General features: G+C 38.0%; 1 pseudogene; it reads left to right on the top strand.

The window, feature by feature from the left end:
- Positions 4,568 to 6,704, top strand: LOC104748662 (annotated as a pseudogene).

Raw genomic sequence — 13,143 nt, 5'->3', positions numbered from 1 at the left:
TCGCGACTCTTGGGGGACTTAGGTTCTCCTAGTACTGCCATATTCAGAGACTTTGTGGCTCGGGAGTATGGTTGGTATATCGACTTCGGATGACGATCCGGGGGCGCGCTGTAGGGTGGCAACCCGAGAGACGAGTTTGGGCTTTTCCTTATATATAATGGCATGCGGGCTTCGGCCTGATGAGGAGCCAACGTTTGGCATGCAGACTTAGGTCTGATGAGGAGCCAATAAGAACTCAAGGTTTAGGCCTATGAGTAAAGGAAAGTCCAAAAAGTCAAGAGCAAATGACGCCTGGAGCGTGAGTCTATCGCCTAGAGGTGACCTTCTGTAGATCAGTTGGAGGAGTGTGGGCCGTGGAGACGGTTGCACGGGAGTCCTTGACTAATGGTTGTTCGGGATTCGAGGACGAATCCAGTTTGGTGGGGGAGAATTGTAACATCCGTGAAACAAAATCCCGGTTTGGGAGTTGCATCGGTCGATGCAGATGGTGCATCGGTCGATGCATGTGCAATTCTCTGCGTTTTGACTTAAGTCAAACGCTGCGTTTTGGACAGAAGGGAAGGAAAACCCTTAAGTCGTATTTTGGTCTCATTAGTGGTGGATAGCCGATTTTTGAGAGAAAGAAAAGAGATAAAAGAGTTCTTAAAAGTTCTTGGTGATTTCTTGGAGATTTGGGGCGTTCCTGTAGAGATCTGTAGCTGGGATCGTCGTAGGAGCTTCCTAGAAGCGTTTTCTTGCTTGTTTGTGGTTCAGATTCGTCTTGGCAAAGGTAAGTGCAGGACCATGGCTGATCTAAGCTAGAGAACCCTTTAATCTGCTTGTTTTTGTGTTGTTAGGCTTGTTAGATCGTTGTTATGGACGTTAGGAAGCTTTCTTGTGGCTTGGGATCGAGTTTTGTGGTTTCAGGAACGAAGATCCGGCGAGAAGCTTCGGGGAAATCACGGTTCTCGACGTTGCATCGGTCGATGCAAGTGCGAGGACGGCGCGTAAGACTCTAGGGTTTTTCGTGTGCGTCGAGCATGCGTCGGTCGATGCAGATTGGGTGTCGGTCGATGCAAGTTACACTTGCATCGGTCGATGCAGCTTCTGTGTCGGTCGATGCAACCCCTTGGTGCGTCGATCGATGCATGTCTGGCGTCGGTCGATGCACTGTCCTGGTTGGTCGATTGTTGTTTATTGCTTGTTGTTTGATGGTTAAAGATTCTCTATTGCTTGTGTGTATAGCCCAGTAGATGGGAGGATTGCCTTACTGAGTGTTTATAAAATACTCATGCATTGCAATATGTGTTTGTGGTGCAGGTAAAGACAAAGTGTAATCGTGGAATCCAGGCAATGAAGAGGAGGATGTTCTAGGGACTCGGTTGACTGTTTATCTGGCATTGTTAGGTTGCTAGAGTGGAGTCTTAGAGCATTGTTTAGGATTGCTGGTTATTTGGCTTATGTTGTTTGGGAACATTGGTTAGGATTGGAATTAATATTGGATAATTGTTGATGTTATTGGTTATATTATTTTATTGGATTATTATTGGTTGGTTATTTCGCTGTTGATTGTGATTGTGGTTAGGTGGCTACTGGGTATGGGACCACTAGTTGTAGTATATTATTATATTATTATTATTTATTATTATTAAAAAAAAAAAGTCGGTTGTTTCAAAAAGTATCAAAGCAATGACAGCAGAGCCAGTGGACGCCCAAAAACCGAACGCCCACATTCCCTCGTCTTCAAAATATCCCAAGATGGTGTTTGAAAAGACTGAACCAAGGTTTAAAGCAAGGTAGAAGTAGCTGAAGAAGGCGATCTTTGAGTACCCTTCTTTAGGATGCTCCTCATCAGAACTGATCCTCATTTCTGATTGTAATGTGTATTAGGACCAAAATCGAAAATAAAATTTGTTATTCTTTTCATTTTCAAATTTAAAGTCAATGGTATTAATTTGATCAGTTCAATAAAATCATATCAAATATATATTATCAAAGACAACAAATTAAGTTGTTTTAATGACTTTCAATGTGACTACACTTCAAGCTATCAATATGTTATAGTTGTTTAAAACATATAAATAATCAGAAAGTAAACAAAAAATATGAAAAATATGAGCAAAACATAAGTTGAATATAAGAAAAATACAAAAATTACAAAGTTGTAAGTTAACAAATTGAAAGAAAATGTGTTTGTAAAGTGTTATCTATTTGTAACGTCAATGTAGTTTGTTATAAAACATAGTGAATTAATCAAATTTTGATAAATAGATATGTTTTTGAAATTTGCCGCTATCTCTATATCTCATCTCAACAGCATGTATATCTTTAAACTGAGAATTGACCATAACTTAATCAGCAAAATATGGTCAATTCTCAGTTTAAAGATATACATGCTGTTCATGTAATTTCGGTACAATGATGATAGCGCTGAAATTTCTAGCAGTCTCGAAGGGCTTTCAACCGCATCCACCTCATTGGTCCACTCGGTCTCCCTTCGCATACTGTTAGTGGAAAGGCGCGGAGTGCAACCGCATCAACCACCAGATTATATCTCTTAACCTTTCTGGTTTATCTTTAGGTGGCATGCTTTCACCATCAATCAGTTCTCTCCCTGAACTAGTTGAGGTTAACCTCCAAAACAACCAGCTCATTGGCAAAATACTGTGACTTCCAAAACATGTAAAATTCATTTACAGACCTGGAAATCGGTTGCTTGGACATAGGCCAAGAGACAATGAAATGAGTATTTGGATAATCATTGCAAGTATTGTCGGAGGAGCATTTGTCTTGATTACCATCGTTATCCTGGTTTACATGTATCAACTCAAGAAATCTACTGTGGGAAACATTGAGAATGGTAGAACTAGGGATGTTCATAGGACGCTGATTAGAGGTGGTGCACTTGTTGATGAGACTGAACATGATCGTGATGAAGACCGTTTATACCCTCTTCGTCAAGCCATCAATGATTTCATTAAAATTATATAGTCTACAAAACAATGTTGTGTTTTTAAAAGTTGTGTACTTCTGTTTTATTAAAATTATATAGTCTACAAAAAAATATCATAAATATTCAAATAGTATGAACATTCAGTTTTATTCTAATGATTTTTATTGTAAGTAATTACTTTTGTGGTTTAAAACCATTAAATAATAGAAGATATTTTGTATTTAAATATATCAGATTAGATGTTAATCTTTTTTTAAAAATGATAATGTAAAATATAAGAATTTACTTAGTTGGTTATAGGATGAGTTTTTTGTTTCAATTTTAAGTTGAATATTTTAGAAGTTAATTTATAAGAATTTAAATTTTATTTTACTTAAATTTTGAAATTAAAAAAAAAAAGTAAAATAAGCATGACTATTGATATTGAATATATATTATTTGAATATTGAATGTGTTTGAACATTAAATATATCTTAATAGGGATAGTTATAATTAGTATTAGAAAGGATAAAAGTGTTAAAATAAGTGTAGAGTAATTAAAAATAATAATAATAAATTGTGGGCTTATCACATCATCAACAATGAATCTTTCTTAATATATATGTAGAGGATTTTTTACTCTATCATTTTCTTTTTCAGTTTTCTCATTCTTCTCAATTTCTTTTCTTTAAAAACATCAACTTCATTCGTTATTATAAAATCGAATACAAGAGTTGGTATTTCAAAATTACAGTTGCTTTATGCAAAATCATCACCACATGAAAGCACATACACTAAACATCCTAAAGAAAAACGATAAGGGAGTGAATATACACTAACCTTAGAAACCAAAAACTTTACTTCCTAATGGATTTACAAATTTGCAATTTTTGTTCTTTAAAATCAACTCCTAGCTGATGATGACTTCCTTTGCACACAGGAAAAATAAAGCACACAAGAAAACTAAAGCTATTATTATCTTCTTCTTTTTTTTTGTATGAAAAAGCTATTATTATCCATTCCAAAATTGTTTAATATTGATATCATCTTCTCTTGCACTACTTTGTTGCTTCTTATTTTGAACCGATTCATATCTTGTTTATGGAGACTTGATATTCTCAAATCCCAAATTCATCAATGGAGACACCAAGCGATTCAAACTCTAGCAATCACCATAGTTATCCCAACATCTTCACAATTGATTCTCATTTTAAAGTGTATGGCCCATTGACAGGAAAACCGTTTATTGTTTTTTCTCTTTCTGTAATACAAAAAAAAAAAAAAAAAAAGAGTTTTTGGATTTTAAAATTACTTACGTTAGAAGATATTATTGCCTAACCACTTTGATTGATATTATAGTGAAGTATCCTGGTTCTTCACGGCAATTATATATCTTAATTCAAAATAATTACGTTTTTTTATATTTATAAGTTATCCTGTTTGCTAAATTTGTTTTTATATATACAAATATAATGTTAAGTGTGAGAAATATATATATCTGTGTGGTGCTACTTCATGCAAGTGGCTCTGAAGCATGTGATAGTGATAGTTTCGAGAACACATACCAAACAGAAAAAATGACCCAGAATTTTTTTTAAAAGTTTTTAAGCATATATATATAGTATGTATTATCCCAGCTAGTTCAAGCCATATTTTCTAATCTTAAAACCATATACGTTGGATCGAGAAAATTGTATACACGCATATTGTGCGCATCATGTCTCCCTCAAGGTAATGATTCATTGCTTCGATCTTCAACTGAAACGGGATGATTAATTTCTTGTAACTATGTAACTGTCCCACTGCCACTGTTTCTTCTTGTTTTTTTATTTGTTTGGAGTTAGTTCTCTCTTAAGAGCTACAATGTGGGTAGATGAGATTGTAATCAATTTTTTTGTTGATATACACTAAAACAAACAAACCCAAAAGGTATAATGGGAAGATGTGTTTAATCATGGTCTCTTTTTGTAGTGAGCTAGGCACTGTGGATTGTTTGGTATGGTTGTGTAGATTAAGTTTGTGGTGGAAATCTTGACATGGATTTTAGATTAGTAAAAAGAATTAGTCTCATATCGGGTTTGAATAAATTGGTTTGTATTCGGTTTCATTAAAATGCTCAACCTAACCATTGTGTGTTTATGAATCTGGAATCCTATTTCCTAATTTTGAATTTTGTCTGATTAAATAAAGTTTGTGTATACGTTAGGGACTCACTGGTGGATGCTCTTAGTATGAAAGGAGGAACAGGAGAACACAGTTACGCTACTAATTCACATTATCAGGTACTTAATAAACACTCTATGACGAATTGTGATGATATAGGAATTACGTACTATATTTTGATTCATATACTAAGCGTTTTGACAATAATTTTTTTTTTTTGGTAACCTTTAATTTAGCAAAATTTCAACCAAATCTTGATTTAATTTGTTTGATATATACCACTAAACTTTTCCATTTCTGATTGTAAACAAAGAAGTTTGTAACTTAGTAACATATGAGTTTATTGTTTATAATTATGCCAATAGGCCGATAGATATGTAATTTATCATTGACAAAATAACTCTATTCATAAGCTCTGAGTTTCTTTTTTTTTTTTCTTTTTTTGTTTGTTCATGACTTGGTCCTTCTTTAAAACTCATTCTAAATTAATTAAAGTAGTATGACAATTTATGATATAATGTTGGGGGTTTTACAGAGAAGTGTTTTCTGTGACATACAACATGTGGTGGAAAAAAACGCAAGAGAAAGGCTAGAGAAAATGAGTTTTCCTGATTTCATCAAAGTAACAGACTTGGGTTGTTCTACTGGACAAAACACGGTGTTGGCCATGTCCGCGATAGCCAACACGATCATGGAGTCGTACCAACAAATGGGTAAAAACCCACCAGAAATCTATTGTTATTTGAACGATCTTCCAGAGAACGATTTCAATACCACCTTCACGTCGGTTCCTTCTTTCCTAAGGAAGCTAAAAATGGAAGTTAAAGAAAGGTGCTTTGTCTCGGGAGTCCCCGGTGTAAAAACAAAGATGTAGCCAATAATGAAAAGAACTTCCTTTCTTATTAAGAATCACTTAAACAATCTTACAAAGAGTGTTTAATCAGTTTTACACACAGCTAAAATAGCTTGTCACTGACCAATTCTTAATCTACCCAAAAACACAAGAAAACCCCAAAGCTTTTTCTCTCTAGAGTCTTAACAATCTCTCAAGCGGCTAAACAACATGTTTGCCCTAACATCACAATATATAGGAACCACCCATAACCTACTTTCCTTAAACAGGATAAGCCCAAATCTTTTCCTTGATACGACAATATCTTGATCTTCAATTAACCAATCCCCAAGTGTAATGCCACGTCATTCATCCGTTGTAACTTAGCAAAGGCGCGAGCCAGAGTTCTACAATGCAGTCATGTATCATCAGAAATCTTCATGCTTACACCCGGTTCTTTCTACTCAAGGCTATTCCCAAGAAAGTCTCTCCATTTTGTTCATTCAGCTTTTAGTATCCATTGGCTCTCTAAAATTCCAGACGGGCTTGAGGGCAACACAAAAAGCATTCATATTAAACATCCATACACTCCAAATGTCTACAAGAATTATTTGAATCAGTTCAAGAATGATTTTTCGGTTTTCCTAAAAATGCGTTCAGAAGAGATAGTGCATAGTGGACATATATATGGTTCTCACGTTCGTTGGCAGAAAGGCTTCCAACACTTTATCCAAAGACTGCTTCCAAGTTTGGTCGTTGTTATCCGATTGCATCCACGATCTAGCATCCGAGGTATAAGCATCTCTTTTTTCTCTATCTTTTTAAACACTCCTCTACGTACCAAGTAATACATTGTTGGGAGAATGTGAGTGTAGGGGTTTGTGAAGCAATCAGAAATGGAATCGTTTAACATGCCATTCTACAATCCAAGTGAAGAAGAGGTGAGGGGTGTTATCTTCAAGGAAGGTTCCTTCGAGATCAAAAAGATTGATAAATTTGACCATATTGTCCCGTACAAAATTGACCTTGAGGAAGAAAATGATGAGGACCAATCATTTCACATGGAAGCTGGTATAAAGCATGCAAGGTGGGCAAGATGCATCACCGAACCATTGCTTGTTGCTCATTTTGGAGATGCAGTTCTCGAACCCGTGTTCAACAAGTACACACATTATATGGCCAAGTATCTTAGCGTTCCAAATCATCGCCCTAATATGACACTCGTCTTCGTAATTTCGTTGATTGGGAAATAAGGTCATTGTTTTGATGTGGTGGGATGATAAATTTTATTCTATTATAAATTAAGCTATAGTGACCCCAAGAAACAAAAATAGTCAGTATCAAAATTCTAAAGATGGACTTAAATTCCACGTTGCATTGAGTTTTCGATTTAATATTATATTTGTCTTTTTACAAACTTGATGTTGATAAAGATGGTGAGTGTATTATTCTTAATTTTATATAATTAATATGCATTTTCTGGAGATAAAATGTTTAGTTTACAAAAATATGGTGACTTGGAAGGTTTTTATTTTTTGAAGAAACCCTCAATATGTATTTTTAAGTTAGGGATTAAGTGTACTCAAAATTTTTTAATACAGATTTTGTAACATTAAAAATTATTGAAGAGTCCAATTAAAATAAGCAAAAGAAGATAAAGAGAAAAAAACAGTTAATGTGTCGGTTCCTGGTAACCGTTCTCTCTCTCCTCCGTAGAGTCTCCCTCCGGTGTCCCCGATCGTGGCTAGTCTACCGGTTTTCCATCTGGAACTACTCCCACGATGTTGGATGGGATTATTGGGAGTTGAGATTCTACCCATTATCAATTGCTCCACAAACTATTCAGAACCTCCCTTTTTCCGACAATTACTCAAATTAACTGTTTGACAGTTGCAATCTTCCTTCTTTATAACCAGTGTCGGATTTCAATGTTTCTTCACTCAGATTTCTATCAATTTTTTCTTCAAATATTGCTATTCACCTTTTCTCAATTTTTCCTTATCCAAATGGCTGATGTTAACATGCCCGCGGTTGGTGCTTTTGAGATCCCGGTGAATCTCTGTAGCCAGGCAACGAGAGTCTCCCAATCAAGTTTACTGGTGCGCCCTGCAAATCCACGAAGACAGAATCTCCGCGCGATGATCCGCTTCTTCCCTCGTCTTTGGGGGATGGATAACTCGGTGACGGGTCGTGTTGTGGAACACGGTTGGGCCCAGTTCCTGTTCCAATCCAATGAGGCGTTACAAGTGGTGTATCGTAGGGGTCCTTGGAGTTTCAATGATTGGATGGTGGCAATGGAACCATGGCAACCAAATCTTCCTTCTGAAAATCCAACCTCAATTAACTTTTGGATTCAAATCCGAGGCATTCCCCTGCAATACTTCACACCTCCAATGGTTCGTTACATTGCAGAGACTCTAGGTCTCGTGGTTGAAACAGAACTAGAAGATCTCGCTGGTGGTAATGCTGAATTTGCTCGTGTGTGCATCCAATGGCCCCTTGATCAGCCTGTGGTTTTCAACGCAACTTTCGTTTTGGCAATGACTGGGCGATGGTCTCTTTCCGGTTTGAACGCCTGAAAAACTACTGCTTTCGATGCCAGTCCTTACGACACGACATCGCAGAATGTACTGAAGATGTTCCAGAGGATGCTGATATTCATCAACAACCACCTGCTCCGGATGCAATCATCAATGCCCCTGCAATGGTACTTGTAAATCAACCACATCTGTATCCTGTGAATGCACAACCTGCAAACAACCAAATTGGTCACCAAGAGCGGTTGGCACTTCCGGCACCACAACAGTCACAAATACCATTAACAGAACTTGTTCCAGTAAACGGGCAACTGCTCTCCATAGGCGAACTTCGTACTCTCTACCACAATTATACTGCTGTCTCCGATCCTTCTGAAGCTGAAGCTCGTCGTCGTGGTTTGATCCTTGCTTTGGAACACACTGGTAACAGAATCCTAGAGGCGGTTATGTGTCCACTTCCTGAACTTCCGAACCAACAGAGGAAACGACGTAGAGTTTCTTCCCCAATGGATGCAAGTTCATCTAATCATTCAAACAGCAGAGGCGCGGCGGGCCCGGTTCCGCCAGACGATCGATGAGGATAGCCAGTTGGAATTGTCAGGGAATGGGGAAGTTCCCTACGATTCTACGCCTTAAGGAGATAAGTCGTCAATATCTCCTGGACGCAATCTTCCTCATTGAGACGAAGCAATCACAAGAATATGTTTCCGATATTGCAGTTTCTTTAGGTTTCCCTAATTTTAGTATTGTACCGCCTCATGGCCTTAGTGGTGGATTAGCTTTGCTTTGGAAATCATCTATCAACATTGATGTACTGCACCAAGATGCAAGACTTGTAGATTGCTCTATTAATGACAAAATCTCTACTTTCTACTTGTCTTGTATTTATGGTCACCCTGAGCCACAATACCGGTCTGAACTTTGGGAACGTTTGCAACATAACGCTGTCAGTCGTAATGAACCTTGGTTAATGATTGGAGATTTCAATCAAATCAAGAACAACAATGAGAAGATTGAAGGACATAGTCGTGATGAAAGTACGTTCAGTGATTTCAGAGATATGCTGTCTACCTGTGATATGGCAGATTTGAAACATATTGGTAATAAGTTCAGCTGGAGTGGTCAGAGAAGTATTATGATCAATGGTGTTCGAACCAAAGAGCTTATACAATGCTGTCTCGACAGAGCTATGGCGAATACAGAATGGTTCTCCTATTATCCTGCTTCAACGGCTGAATTTTTGGAACCGATCGAATCAGACCATCGACCTGTTGTTATTGATATTCTGACAGAAACAAGAGTTAAGAGAGGTTTGTTTCATTATGATCGACGTCTTGCTGACCGGGAAGGTTTTATGGAAACAATGAAACATGACTGGCTTAACCTCCCTCCAGACCTCTCATTCTCGGATAAAATCAAGCTGTTACGTTCGAAGATCTCAAGATGGAAGCATTCCAATCCAACTAATTCTGCCGCAGAAATCAAAACTCTAAAAGCTCAACTTGAAGATGAGTTTTGTGATGTTCCTCCAGATTATTCCCGTATTCGTGACATCAAAAAATCCCTCAGCAAAGCTTATCTGCAAGAAGAGATATATTGGAAGCAAAAGAGCAGAAAACAGTGGCTGGATGAGGGTGATCGGAACACATTATACTTCCACGGAAGTGTAAAAGCTCGCAAAGCTAAAAATAGAATACTTTCGGTCTATGATTCTGATGGGTTTGAACGTGTTGGTGATAAGAACATTTCTCATATCGCAACAGAGTATTTTCAGGAACAGTATCAGAAAGAAGCGAACACAGGCTAGGGAAATTACTTTACTAATGTTCCTTCACCAGTAACGACTGATATGAATACTGTTCTCAGTCAAGAAGTAACTGATGAAGAGATTCGACAAGCTGTATTTGATATCAGAGGAGATCGTGCACCTGGTCCTGATGGAATGACAGGGCACTTTTATCATCAGTTTTGGGACATATTGGGAACAGATATCTCTACTGAAATCAAGAAATTCTTCCAGACGAGTATTATGCCGTCTCAACTCACCCAGACACACATTTGTCTTATACCAAAGATTGATCAACCGAGTCGAATGAGTGACTACCGCCCCATCAGTCTCTGCAATGTCTCCTATAAAATCATTTCTAAGATCCTCACAAGCCGTCTGAAGATCATCCTCCCTGACATCATTTCGATTGAAGAAACTGCCTTTGTTCCTGGCGACTTATAACTGATAATATCCTGGTTGCTCATGAGTTATTACACTCTTTAAAATCCAGGAAACGTCAATCTAAGAGTTATATGGCTATTAAGACTGATATCAGCAAAGCCTATGATAGAGTGGATTGGGACTTTCTTGAGAGAACGATGTATCAGTTTGGATTTAGTGTCACTTGGATCACATGGATTATGGAAATGGTTCGGTCTGTCTCCTATTCAGTATTGGTTAATGGCAGTCCTTCTGATAGGATTCTCCCACAGCGAGGCATTCGTCAAGGTGATCTTATCTCCCCGTATCTGTTTCTTTTTATTGCTGAGATGCTGACACAAAAACTAAGACAAGAGGAATCAAAAGGCAATATCACGGGCTTATCCATAAGCAATCATGGTCCATGAGTTACACATCTCCTATTTGCAGATGATTCACTCTTTTTCTGCAAGGCTGATATGCGGAATAGCAAAGCTCTAGCTCGAATACTAAAACAGTATGGAGATTTATCAGGCCAACGTGTGAATCATAATAAATCTTCAATCACGTTTGGTTCTCGTGTAGAAGAAACAACACAAGAGATAGTCCGACATCATATCAACATTACCACTTCAGGAGGTTGTGGAAAATATTTGGGCTTACCAGAAGAATTTTCAAGGAAAAAATGCCAGATGTTTGAATATATAGTCCAGCGGGTACAAGGAAGAACCAAGAATTGGAATACCAAGTTTTTATCAGAAGGTGGAAAGGAGGTTCTGTTAAAGTCAATTGCACTAGCAATGCCAACTCATGCAATGAGTTGCTTTAAGCTTCCACTTACCATTTGCCAAGAGATTACTTCTTTACTTTCACAGTTCTGGTGGGGCTCCGATGATTCAAAAAGAAGAATTCCCTGGGTAGCCTGGAAACGAATGAACATCCCGAAGGCAGAAGGAGGTTTAGGATTCCGAGATATTGAGAAATTCAATGATGCACTACTCGCCAAACAAGCATGGAGAATTCTCACATCACCAGATTGTCTATTAGCGAGACTCTTGCAAAGCAGATATTTTCCTGACACAGATATCCAACATGCAACTTTAGGCAAGAAACCATCATATGGTTGGCGATCAATACTACAAGGCCGTGATTTACTTATTAAAGGCCTTCGTTTTCAAGTCGGTGATGGTGCAACAATAAAACCTGCTTCTGATCCTTGGATACCATCTCATCCACCTCGACCTGCAACACAACACTCTTTGGAAACAGACTCGCTACTTAACGACCTGTGGCAATATGGGGGACGACAGTGGGATGAAACAAAATTGAGACAGCAACTTTCCATTGAAGATGCAACATATGCACGGCGAATTTATATACCACAACACCACTGCCCTGATAAACTTATTTGGCACTACACCAAAGATGGATCATACTCAGTAAAGTCTGGATACTGGCTAAGTCTTCATCTACCGGATGTAGAACACGTTGATCCACCACCAGGTAACCCTTCACTTAAGAAAAAGCTTTGGAAGACATCTTTACCGCCGAAACTTAAACACTTCTATTGGAGGGTATTATCCTCTGCTCTGGGAACTGGTACGGAACTTAACCGTAGAGGCATACCTGTTGATGCCAAATGCCAAAGATGCTCTCAAGATGTCGAAACTATCAATCATCTTCTATTCCAATGCCCATATGTTTCAACAATATGGAGCTTAACTAATCTTCCAGCTGGACAACTCTCTACGTCATCATTGGAAGCAAACATGGAACTGCTATTGTTGATGTACAACTCGACTACGGATAAAGACAAGAAACACCTTCCATTTTGGATAGGTTGGCAACTATGGAAATCAAGAAATGATCTTATTTTCAATAAGATTAACTGGGAAGCAGAGTCGGTGCTTCTCAGAGCCAAGGATGATGTTGTAGAATGGTTAGCTGCAACACAATCTTCAAGACAACAACCTAACCATAATCATAATCCATCTACCTCTACCTCGGCACGTTGGGCGCCACCTGCCACAGGAGTCGTTAAGGTAAATTTTGATGGAAGTTTTCAATATCATAATGGCAGTATAGGTGTGGGTTGGGTTATCCGAGATGACAGAGGCACATTCCTCTTAGCCGGAAGTTCCAAGCTCAAGCAAGCATCAAACGCCCTGGAAACTGAAGGACTAGCTCTTCTTCATGCTATTCAATCATCATGGTGCCGTGGCTACCGTAAAGTGATATTAGAAGGAGATTGCAAGACTCTAGTTGATCTACTACACAAAAAAACCAAGAGTATAACTATGGAGAACCTCCTAGTTGATATCCGCAGTTGGGCGGATCTTTTTACTGACGTATCCTTCTCGTTGATACGACGAGAATGCAATCAGGTAGCTGATAAACTTGCTAGACAAGCTCACTATCAGCAGGAAACTACTCGAACCTTTTTTAATCCTCCTTCGTATTTGAGGAGTTGTTTATTTCATGACATTGTATAAATCTTCTAATATCAATAAAG

This window comes from Camelina sativa, chromosome 15 (assembly GCF_000633955.1).
Source record: "Camelina sativa cultivar DH55 chromosome 15, Cs, whole genome shotgun sequence".
Taxonomy (NCBI): Eukaryota; Viridiplantae; Streptophyta; class Magnoliopsida; order Brassicales; family Brassicaceae; genus Camelina; species Camelina sativa.
This window is presented reverse-complemented; position numbering and strand designations above follow the sequence as displayed.